The sequence below is a fragment of the Nyctereutes procyonoides genome, unplaced genomic scaffold, assembly GCF_905146905.1.
Source record: "Nyctereutes procyonoides isolate TBG_1078 unplaced genomic scaffold, NYPRO_anot_genome, whole genome shotgun sequence".
NCBI lineage: Eukaryota > Metazoa > Chordata > Mammalia > Carnivora > Canidae > Nyctereutes > Nyctereutes procyonoides.
In genome coordinates, this window is record NW_026575046.1 from 60,088,235 (window position 1) to 60,100,289 (window position 12,055).

At 53.2% G+C, this 12,055-nt stretch overlaps 1 long non-coding RNA gene across 1 annotated transcript in view; it reads right to left on the bottom strand.

The window, feature by feature from the left end:
- The window catches only part of LOC129509966 (uncharacterized), a 49,272-nt gene extending 37,599 nt beyond the window's left edge, over positions 1-11,673 (bottom strand). Inside the window, exons 1-2 of the long non-coding RNA XR_008664447.1 lie at positions 11,249-11,673; positions 5,384-5,492 (exon numbers count right to left, since the gene is read on the bottom strand). This is a non-coding gene — a long non-coding RNA (uncharacterized LOC129509966). The remainder of the gene's footprint in view (positions 1-5,383; positions 5,493-11,248) is intronic.
- Between the last annotated feature and the right edge of the window lie 382 nt (positions 11,674-12,055).

The window sequence follows — 12,055 nt, forward strand, 5'->3', positions numbered from 1 at the left end:
CCCCACCTCCTCCCGCTCCCCCGTTCTGCTTCTCCGTCTCATCTGTGCCTGGTCCTGGCCATAGCAGCTGTCCTGCCATGTGTGCCTCCCCACCTGGAGCCCACCTCCAGGGCCAGCACAGGGCGGACTTGGCCTTTTGGGGGAAGGGAGGGCAAGGCAGTCCACCCAGCATGCCCACAGATGTGCTGGGGGTAGGAATCAGGCTAACAGCGGTTTGTATCCATTGATGTTCTGCTCCACTTTGTATGGGGACCCTCCCTCCTCTGAATACCCCCAGCCCACGGGGACCTGAGTAACACAGAAGATGGGGTCCAGTCTGGCTGCCTGCTGAAGACAAGGAAATACGGTCAACATCATGACACTGACCAACACCGTGGGGAAGAGGATATGTCCCTTCTCGATGCCGTTTTGCAGGACCTCATTCAAATCAAGGCTGTCAGTAAGTCAAAACCCCATTCTGTCTTTGTGGTGTTCCCACCGCCATCCAGCTCACCCCCGCTGTCACAGTGACCATTGGTACCCCAGATGAGCCATGACTACCTAGAGAGGTGGGAGGCATCACCCGCCGGTAGCCCTTTGCATGACTTCAGGATTGTTCTATCATCTCCTTGGGAGCCCGGAGCAGCGTCCTATAATGTCTACCACTCACCAGTGAGCACTGCAACGGTTTGGGGGAATTACTCAGGATCTTGCCGCACAAACGTGCCCTATGACAGGTGATCAAAGAACCATCAACCCAATTGCTGTCCACTCAAGGATTCCCTCAACCACACACCCAAAGCCTCCTGGTTAGAGCAGCCCCCTTGAGGGCTGGGGGTAGAGTAGCAAGCCAATCAGCCCAGGTCCCTGCCCTCACAGAGCCAAGACTCTAGCATCAGGAGCTGCAGCCAAACTAGTCCGCGTGGGGCTTGTGGGACAGACAGAGTGCTGTGGAGAACTGCAGGCCGAAGAGGAGGCAGCAGGAGGGCTGGGGTGGGGTGGTTACTCTTTTGCAAGAAGAAAGGGCAAATTATTCCAAGACCAAGTGAATGGCAGTGTTCCATCGACTTCTGAGCTAAGGAAGAGAACAGAGGACAGAAACTGGAACTAGTTGAGTCCAGTGTCTAGTACTAGAGAATAAAGCAGAAGGAAATGGGCGCCCGTGTGGCTCCATGGCTGAGCACCTGCCTCTAGCTCAGGGCGTGATCCCAGGGTCCCGGGATCGAGTCCCACATCAGCTCCCTTGCAAGGAGCCTGCCTCTCCAGAACTTTGCCTGTGTCTCTGCCTCTCTGTCTCTCTCATGAATAAATAGATAAAATCTTTGAAAAGGGATGGGGAGGAAACACTCCCCAAGACTGCCGTCCTGCCACACTGGGTGCACTCTCCACACTGGGTGGTCCGGGTGCCCCTCCCCCAGGGCCTGTACAGAAGCACCACCTTGCACAGCGTGCTCGCCTTCCCACACCCCAGCACCCAGGCTTCCCTCTCCCCCTCATCCCCCTCACATTCTGTGGCTCCCTACCGTAACTCCAACTGCTTCCTGCCCCCCACCCCATGACCTTTCTCCCCTCTCCTCCAAATGATGACCCACTCCAGACTCAACCCTGTGCCATCCCATGAAACGGCTTCTGATCACACACCTCAGTCAGTCCTGTGTCCCCAGACTGTGGGGCTCTGGTCCCTACGCTGTATCAGTGGTATTTCTGGCCAGGCATCTGGCTGCCCCACTGCAGAGCTGCAGGACTTACGGACAGTGGAGCTTCCGAACGGCCTCAGCATCTTCCAGGATGCCAGGCCCGTTGCCATGCATGCAGAGGATGGAGAAGGGGATGGCCTGCGGTGACAGCCACTCCAAGGCAGGAATGCCACCTTGGTTCATCCTCCCACAAGTGACAAAGGCAGGCAGAGGACACAGCCACATCCAAGGGGCCAGGAGCTGTCTGTCCAGGTCCTGCGTGAGCAGGAGGCGAAGCCCCATATAACACAGACGTCATTCCACTCTCCCATGTGGCCTGATGACAGGAGGCACCAATAAATACGTGATGCGCACAAGAGCATCTGAACGAAGGAACATACACACCGTCCCCTCCTCGGCCTCCCTCCCACTGCACACAAACCAGGCTGGGCACTGAACTGCCAGGAGGAGAAGCTCTTCTGGGGTCTGGAGCAGCATCGTATCGTGAGGGAGGGTCTTTATCCACCTGCTGATCTGGCTCCTTCACTCAGTTTTCTAGAGAACTTTCTAGACCCTCCCTCTAACATTGAAACTGTTGGATCCCAGGTTTCTTTTATTTTTAAAAATGTTATTAGTTTCAGAGGTAGAGGTCAGGGATCCATCAGTCTTATACAACAACCAGTGCTCATCACATCACGTGCCCTCCCTAACGCCCATCCCCCAGTTACCCTCTCCTCCTACCCCCTTCCCCTCCAGCCACCCTCAATTTGTTTCCCAGAGTTAAGAGTCTCTCATGGTTTGTCTCCCTCTCAATTTTCATCTTTTTCATTTTTCCTTCCCTTCCCCAATGTTCATCTGCTTTGTTTCTTAAATCCCACATGAGTGAAATCATATGGTATTTGTCTTTCTCTGAACGACTTATTTCACTCAGCATTAGACCCTCTAGTTCCATCCATGTCATTGCAAGTGGCAAGGTTTCATTCTTTTTCACAGCTGAGTAATATCCCATCGTGTGTGCCCATGTATACACACTACGTGTGTGTGTGTACATGCACATACGTGTGGTAGACATATATATACCACATCTTCTTGATCCAGTTATCTGTCGACGGACATCTGGGTGGAGTCCAGTTTTTATGAGGTTCTAAGCTCATGCTCAGTGACAGCCTGGAATCAGCAAGCATCAGACTCAAAAGCCCTTCTAGATGGATTGGGGCAGCCGTCTCCTCGCACAGAGGGAAGGGACTCTGTCCCAAAGGCGAGCAAGCAGCAGGCTGGCCCCAGGCCGCCCAGCACTCTCCCGGCTGTTCCTATGCACAGCCTCCCCCTTCACTGCCAACACTGCTGGGCACGTACTTGACTAGAACTTCTCCCTGACCCTGTCCCCCGCCAGGACAAATGTGGGCTTATCTTTGCATTACAGAGAAAGGACAGACGTGGGACCGTTCATTTGCCAGTTAAGGCAAGTGAGCTGTTGTCACGCCGCCCAGGGCAGGCAGGTGGGGATCCTCCCCACGCATAATCAGACCGGGGTCTTCATCTCACAAGGAACGGGGTCACGCTCATGTTAATAGGAGGCACAGGCATTTCTCACCTACCTGAAGGGGAGCTTGAGAAGGGAATTAATTCTGACAGTGGTGAGGCACGCTTGATTGCTGCTGGGTTAGAAGTAATCAGCCCCAGCCCAGAATGAGAGCCTCCCTGCTCCTCCCCACTCCCTTCTCCCTGGTGCTCCCCACTTCAGCCCTCCTCAGAGCAGGGCCTCACCTGCCCTCTGCAGAGCCAGCAGAAAATGGGCAGAGATGAAAGCCACCTACAGAGTCAGGAGATGGAGGAGATAATGGAATTTGCACAACACGGGATGGAAGGGTGACAGGGAGCCCTTCCAAAGATGGAGGGGGCGTCCTCACACCACGTGCAGCTCAAGGGAGCAAGGTGCCTCAGCCTGGGCATGAGGCCTGACCCTACCTTCTCCTGCACCCTCCTTCCCCAGGACTCTTCCATACGGAGACAAATGAACTGTAGTCACGGTCAGAAGTCATCATTAGGGGACAGTAGCCAAGGTCAAATTCGGGACAGGGAGAGGTGATTTTCTTTTTCTTTTTTCTTTTTTTTGGGGGGAGAGGTGATTTTCATTCCCACTGTTCCCGAGTGAGCACCCAAGCCCCCTCACTGAGATTTCTGAGTGGTGGCAGAAACAACTGGGAATAAGACCCACCCCATCCCCAGCCCCAACTGTCCTTCCCCAGAGGCATGGAACAGGAACAAAATGGACCGGCTTTGTGGGGTTCAGCGCTAGTTTGCTGCAGGACTAGCAGATCTAGAGGAGGCCTCTTGTGAAGGGCACAACACAACCTTGAAGGAAAGAAACCTGGTGAGAACCCACCAACTCCTCCACCGCTGCCAGGGGCAGATGACGCACTGGGCCCCAGCCCTGCAGAGGCTCACTCGGAGGGCAGTAGAGGCGGCAGGCCCTGAGGGCTTGCTTTCCTGGGCTAATTGCCAAGTCTTGGATCATGGGACCTCGCCTCCAGGGGCTCCTGGGCGGCTCAGTCGGTTAGGTGTCTGCCTTTGGCTCAGGTCATGATCCTGGGGTCCTGGAATCGAGCCCCAAGTCGGGTTCCCTGCTTAGTGGGGAGCCTGCTTCTCCCTCTGCCTCTGCCTCTCCCCTACTCAGGTGTTCTCTCTCTCTCTCTCTCTCTCTCTCTCAAATAAATAATAGCAGGAGGTGGGGGACCTGATCTCCAGGGTCAGCTGCCACATTTACCAGGCCCTCCTGATCCAAAGAGCTCATTAGTACAACTCCAGTACAAGCGGAGTTCCCTTACAGTGGCCTGTCTCAACTACTCCTTTCAAGCCAGAAGCCCCAGCCTCAGGGGCTCCTCCCTCCCTCCTCACCAGCCCCTTCCCACAACCCCCCATGTAACAACTGCATTCATTTGCTATCGGAACCTACTCTACTTGGCACTGTTCTAGACACTGGAGATAAGAGCATGAACCAGCCATGGCACCAACCCCTGGGCTCACAGCCCCGCGAGGGGGCCCAATGTAGAACCCACCAGTGACCTCACGGCTGGAGAGCGCTGTGATGGGGGGCATGCAGAGCACTGCAGGAGCACAGCAGAGGGCCCAAGGGTTCCTCAGGTGGAGGTGAGGAAAGGCAGAGTGTCTTCCAGACCATGAGGAGGGCATGGACCAGATCCTGACAGGTGGAACTTAAAGTTCAGTGTGCCAACTGGTTAGCGTTTGGGCTAGGGAGCCGCAGGAGGCAGGAAGTGGCCAGAGCTCGTCAAGCCTCCTAAGTGATTTTAAAGAGCCTGAATTTATCCCAAGAGCAGCACAGAGCCTTCCAAGGCAGTGACCTAATCAGATGTGTGACTGAGGAGGAGAGTTGTCTGTAGATGGGAGACGAAGGGGCCATCCAGGAGGCCAGTTCCCAAGGAGGCAGGGGCGGGGGGCACTGAAGAGACAGTGATGAAGGGGCAGGAAGGACTACATCTGTACACATCGTAGCACATGGCAATGAGTCACCACGGGGAATGGCAGGCAGCCAGGCCCAAGCACCCTTGCTGATAATTACTGAGCACTTACTGTGTGCTAGCCGCTGGGACAAGCACTAGCTGCAACATCTCACTTAATCCTACAACAATCTGGGAAACACATTGTTCTGATCGCCACCCTACACGTGCACATACTGAGGCTCGGAGCATCTAATCCCTCAAACTTACCTTAAGTCAATGGGCCAGCAAGTAAGAGGACCAGAATGATTCAGTTTCTGGGCAACAGGGTGGGTGTGGGTGCCATTGTCCTGAGAGGCGAGCCAGCAGAGGAACAGATCTGAAGGGGCAAAGAAGAGGTCAGAGACAGACACGTAGTTTGAGGACCTGGAGCACATTGAGGGGGCAATATCAATCTGGGGGGCAGCAGACTATGTGGATCTGAAACCCAAGGGTGTGAGCTATGGACACAGGAGACTTTTATGTTTAGAGACCAGAAGCCACAGGCTTGGAGGAAGAGATCCTCTGGGGCACACGTGTAGAAGAAGCACGGAGGCCAAGGACAGAGCTCTGGGAAACACCAACAGGCCGGAGGTGGGCTGAGCAGGACTGGGTAGGAAAACAGGAGTCAGAGCAGGCCACCGCCACCTTGACTGCGGAAGAAAGAATGATGACCCGGTCAAATCCCCGCATAATCACGCTAGTGACAGAGACCCTGGCAACACACTGATGATTCAGGCCAGCAGAAGAGTTCTTATCTATGGAATGCTTTTAGCACGATGTACCCTATCTGTCTAGGACTACTTATGGTAAACAAACCTGGACCCTGTGGATTTATGGGGCACGACTCCCTGGGAAATGTTGTGCAAGCCAGGTAACTATCAGAGAATAAAATGGAGATATGTCATGGCCAAATAGCTCCCTTTTTAGCAAGAGATGCCTTGCACATATCACATAGAGACCTCTTTTGACAAATCCAAGGCAGAGCACTTCCTAATGTAGCAAGAAAGGGCCTGGGGAGCAGTATTGGTGGTTCTAGACCTCATGCTTTACCTGTGCCTCACAATTATTTGTATCCTGGCAATGATTAGTAAAGCTTAATACTAGGTAAGACCTCTGATTCCAAGGAGCTTGGTTTGACAATCTGACCCTTTGTATTTTATCTCCAGCACAGAAACTTACTAATATTTGTCATGATCTTTCAAATTTTCTGGGACTGAGCCAGGCTTGAGAAGTGGCTACTTGATCTTGCTGATGAGTGAGTATCTAGAGACAGGAGAGGAGCAACGAGGGGCTTTGTGTGATGGCCTAAGATTTTGTTCAAGCAGAAGCAAGAGGACAACAGGCCTGAATGTAGGGGAGTGGTAAGGTTAGACGGAAGCTCTGAAGAGGCTCCTGGGTGACTGTGCGGAAACCAGATGGTAGAAAGCAAGCTTGGCGGCAGAGAACCCACGTAGGGGCTCACCTGGAAAAAAAAATCATGGAGCCCTGGACAGCACAGTGGCAGTGGGAATGAAGAGCAACTGGAGAATTTGAGACCCATTTAGGAGTTAAGAAAATACAGAACTTAGAAATTGCTTGGGTCTTTGATTGGCAGCAGCGAGAAAAGGTGGGGGGGGGGGAGTCAAAGCTTCTCATTTGGATAAGTGGGTGGTTAATGGTGCCAGTGACAGGGAAGGGGAACATGGGGACAGGCAAGCTGGGAGAAGATGAGAGGTTCTGCTCTGAACATTTCAAGTGTCTCTGGCACAGCTTCGTGGAGCTGTCTTGTAGGTAGACAGGTATGTGGTTCTGAAGCTCAAAAGCAAGGACTGGGGTGGAGAGAGTGGCCTCTAGGTGACAGCTGATGCCTTGAACCAGATGAGATTTCAAAAGAAATGTGAATGGTGAGGAGTGAAAAGGCCCAAGCCAAGGACCGCTGATGGTTATGGCAAGATTTCACAAAACGTGCTCGAAAACCATGTGCGTTATTAGATGCCCATGAAGACTGGTAAATGCAGATTCCTGGGGCTGCAGGAAAACCACAAATCAAAAAGTCTGGTGTGTGGGCCTGAGAATCTGATCTGCCTTTTAACAACCCCTCCCCCCCTACCGATTCCTAGGTGCCCTGAAGTCTGGAAATCACAGAGGTGAGGCAAAGGAGATGGAGAAGGAAGAGGAGAAAGAGGAAGAAAATAGGATAATTCAGTGTCCCAAAAATCAAGGGAAGAGGTTTTGCAGGAGGGAGACGATGAGTGTGTCAAATGTTTCTGCAAGTGTAAGGTAAGGGATGAGTAGCGTCCCTCAGATCTGGTGACATGGAGGCCATGGGTGACTTTGTCCAGAGCACTCTGGGAAGAACATGGGAGCAGAGGCTCTCTTGAAATGGACTATAGGGTAGGTGAGAGGTGAGGATGGAGGGAGGGAGGGTGCAGACCATCCTCTCAACAGGCCCAGCTTTCAACAGAAGTGAGCATGATTAAGACAGGAACTGAGTGGGAGGAGGGGCAGAGGAAATGGAAGGAAAGAACTCCATTTAAAGATGAAGATAGAAACTTAACTCAATGCTTATGGGACTCTTTAGTCAAGGTGGGGGGCATGAAGATAGAGCAAGGAGAAGTCCTTATGAAGGCAGCAAGTGGTAGCATTAGCCTTGCTCCAATAGAGCCTGGGGAAGAGGACAGGATGGCGGACAGTGTCTTTATATTTGGAAGTATGGTGGCAGGAGACTGGCATTCCCATCTGACATGTTCTGTTTTCTCTGCAAAGCAGGACCCGAGGTCGAGTGCAGAGAGACTGAGGTGGAGGTGATAGCAGAGATTTGTTGAGGGAACAAGCAAGGGAAATGAGGTCATGCTAATGATGTCCACTGTTCCGATGGTGAATGTGCTTTGGCTCAAAATGTATCAGAGAGCTGTGATGATTTTGTCCAGGTCAACAGAGCCTGGCCAGAAAAATGTCCTGCTCTCTACAGTCACCATACTTATTGCTCTTCTAAGTCACATAAAGTAATACAGCCAGCAATGAGTAGAAGCCAAGCACTTCTCTGAGTGGTTCCTCAGAGCAGCCAGATGAGGATGACCACTCCTGACTGCAGCCTTGGACAGGGACCAGGGGAAGACTCGCCCACCTCTCTGGAGCACAGGAGTGGGGGGCTGCTGCTTCTGTGCTCAGCCCTCGTTGCTCAGAAATGCTTTAGGAGACAGCTCATAACCCCCCTAGTCCTAAAAAGCCCACTCACTGCAAAGGGGGGGGTCATCTCAGCCAAACCCTGCCATACGGAGGGTCATGATTACACATCTACGTTGAATCAGGCTCACCCGGGGAGAGCAAAGCCCAGATGAGACAAGACCCAACTCTGAGTCCAGAGGTTGAAGCTTCAGAGGAATTATAATTGCTGGCACATCTTTTTCCTTTGTGTTCAGAACTTCCAAATAAAGAGGCCATTTTTCCTTCTCGAGAGTGTCTGCTGTCTCATGTTCAGTGCCATCAAAGCCTGCAGGGGGTCTCAGGGGAATTAAAATGGGCTCTGTGCAAATTACTCAAGTGAACCCTGAAGCCAATCAGCAGCACCCAGTGTAGAGGTTCAACAGAGGCAGGAAAGGAGGCCGGCAGGCGGCCTGGTGGTGCAGTCATTGTGTCCCGGCAGTGGGTCTCCCCTTGCTTGTGCTCAGTGCCTGCTGAGGTGTTATTTAACAGGAGGGCCTGCCCCCACCCCAATCTCATCAATCAGAATCTCTGGGGTAGGCCCACCAGTTACACCAATACCCTCCCAACCTCAAGAGCCCAGGGCCAGGGCCTGACCCCATCCTACAAACCAGAACGCCGAGTCATCAGTACCCAGACTTAGGCTCCAGGATGCTGACTCACAGCTCACAAGCTTGATGAGCAAAACCCAAATGCCAGCATATTCATCACAGACAGTCCTGCTGTGACTGGCAACACAGGAAGCCCAAGCACTAGAGCTGGGGAGCTGGGGGCATCAGGCTACCAGGCTGTGACATGTCCTCCTTCATGACAGACAGAGGCCTGGGCCAGTCATTCAGAGCCCCTGCCAGTGTGCGCCTCTGGGCCACCCGATGTCCTCTGTCCCTATTAAGGGCTGACGAGACTGCGTTCTGATGTGCTCAGACTTCATGTACATTCAGCCAGTGATTTCTGAGCTATCTTGACCTCCTCACTCTTGAAGGTGGCTTTGTGCCTTTGTTCTCCTCCATTTTATGGGTCATTGTTGTTGAGTGCCCAGGGGACTAGTGATTTCCCTTCACACTCAAATCCTTGGGGGCGCTTCATATTTTTAGGGTACTGCTTCATGCCCACGCACAGGCAAGGAAACTGAGGCCACTGAAATGAGGTGTCAGATCCAGGGCCATGTGGCTTCCTCCTGCAAAAGGCTGAGGTCTATGCCAAGCAAGTGGGAGTGAGGATGGAAAAGTAACAATGGGGGCTTTGTCTCCTTGCTCTCCTTCATAGGCACCCCATATTAAGGAGAGCAAGGAGGCAAAGCCTCTAGCTTGGAGAGTGGGTAGGTGGAATGATACTAAGGAGACTGGGATGGCATGAGAATGTTCGGGTGACTGGATAGTGGAGGAGAGCCATGCTACCCGTCAACCAGCCAGACAATCAACACATTTACTGAGGACCATGCTCGCTACTGCAAGAGAGGCAGGGACAGGAATGGACCAGAACACAAAAGGCCTATGCTTAACCCTGTTGTGATGAACTATTTTGTACCTGTCTGGTGAGCACTAATCTGAGCTCTTCTTTTAAGACAAGGAGGGGCTCACAGGGGCCTGGGTATAGTCTGCCTGCAGCTCAGGCATTCCTGCTAAGGGACCCACCCTGCCACTATCAAGGAAACTATCAATCAAGATGCTACATGTCAGCTCAAATTGAATTCCTTTAATCCAAAAAGAGAATGTGAGACTCCTATAGCAGAAAAAAAGACTTACAAGTAGGTCTTCTGGCTTCAGGTCCAGCTGGATCCCGGGACTGGAACCACACCTTCTGGACCAGTGTTTGCTCTCTTTTTGGCTCTCTGGTTCTTTCTCTGTTCTATCCCCCTGCTGTACTCCCCTCTGTGCTGTAGTCATGCTCAAGCACACTCTCCCTACTTGTGGGACTCCAAAAGCTCCAGGTTGATAGCATCGCAACCTCAAATCCAGAACAAGAGTTCTCTTCACTACCCCACACAAGGGCCAACATTGAACTAACTTTGCCCATTGACCCACCCATCCCTGGGCCAATTACTGTGCCGGGGGAATGTGATGCACTGATTTGCCAGGCCTGGTTCATATCCCCACTCTGGAGACATCGTACAAAATCCACACGGATTCAGAGTGGGGAGAGAGTGGATTCCCAGAGAAAAGGATGTTCTAGTGCCAGAAAGAGGAGATGAATATCAGGCAGACCACAAATGCCTACTACCGTGATAAGCAAAGCTCCCCATCTGGGTCCAAGTCCAGAGCAGTGAGAACTAGAGGTCTCTAGGTCCAGGGCATCCTAGGAGCATTAGCGCCGTCTCATCCTTATGGCTAAAACTGCTCTGCTAGCACCTACAGAGTGCACCCTCCCCGCTGCCACACCAGAACAGACCCCAAAGGTTTTAGGGTGTCTTTTCGAGAAAAAAACATGGAAAGGGAGAGATGGGAGAGAACCACCTCCAGGGTTCTTGGTTTTACTAAAAATTATAGCAAGAAGGGGCTGAGTTTGCCAGAACATGGTCAGTACTAGAAGGATGCACAGGTGAGTGTCACTTGGGACACAGGAGAAAGGGGCATTGTGGGAAAGTGGGGCTGGAAGGGAGCAGGACACATTTGCAAGGGGAAGGACAGGCTCAGAGGGAAGCGAGAGGAATGAGGCTGAGGCATGGGTGTGGCCCCCTTCGGAAGGATGAAAACAGAAAGCTGTTCACCTGTACTTTTCATCACCTCCTCTCTTGGCTAGTTAGGAGCCAAGACTGACAGGTAGAAAACGTCACATCAGTACTGTGGCAGCTCAGACTGCCCTTCAGGGCACCGTGGGCCCTCCTCCAGGAAGCCTGCCCTGCATACACACTCTCCTGTAGCCCTGGGGATCGCCTCCCTCCCCGCAGCTCCCAAGCCTGCCCTCTCTCACCTGTTGCTTCCTTGGGCCACTTCATGTTGGAGGGTCTTGTCTCGTTGACTGCATCTTGGACCAAGTCACAACAGTCCCAGGTCGGAATCACCTAGGGCCCAGACCCCAGGCCATCCCTGCACATTCTGATTTGGAAGTCTGGGCTGGGTCCCAAGCATCCGTGTTCTCCGTAGGCTCCTTGGGGTATTCGGAAGCAGAGGCAAGTGGAAGAACCAGTCAGAGCGCGTGGACTGCTACGGGGGACCTTCTGTCTGTCCTAGGTCGGGAGAGCAATCAACTGGCACAGGAGCCAGCACCCTGTGACCCAAAGGCCCCATCCAGCCCTGCTGCTGGTTTTCGGGAGTAAAGCTTGATTTCATTTACATATGGGCCACCGCTACTTTCAAGGCATCGGGGCGAAGCTGAGCAGTTGTGGCAGAAGCCACATGGCCTGGAAAGTCAAAAATAGTTCCCGGCTGGTCTTTGCCAGCCCTGCAAGCAGGGGACAACCTCTGAGGCCCACAACCCGGTCTCTTGGTTAAAGATTCAGAGCCAGAAAAACCTGCTTCTTCCTCTCTTTGCCCAGCGGTCGCGCCACCTCCCCCACGACGCCCCCCGCCCCGCGAGGCCTGCACGGTGCCCCCGGGGCCCGGGATCCCCCAACGCAGGACCCAGGGCCCGCCTTCTGCAGCCCCCGCCTCCTTCGGGGAGCGCCTCGCCCTGATTGGATGAACGCCCTCGTAGTCCAACGTCAATCAAGACGCCCCGCCTCCTCCGCGGGCACGTGACCCGCGCTGAGCCAATCCCTGCAGCCTGGACCTCGTGCGG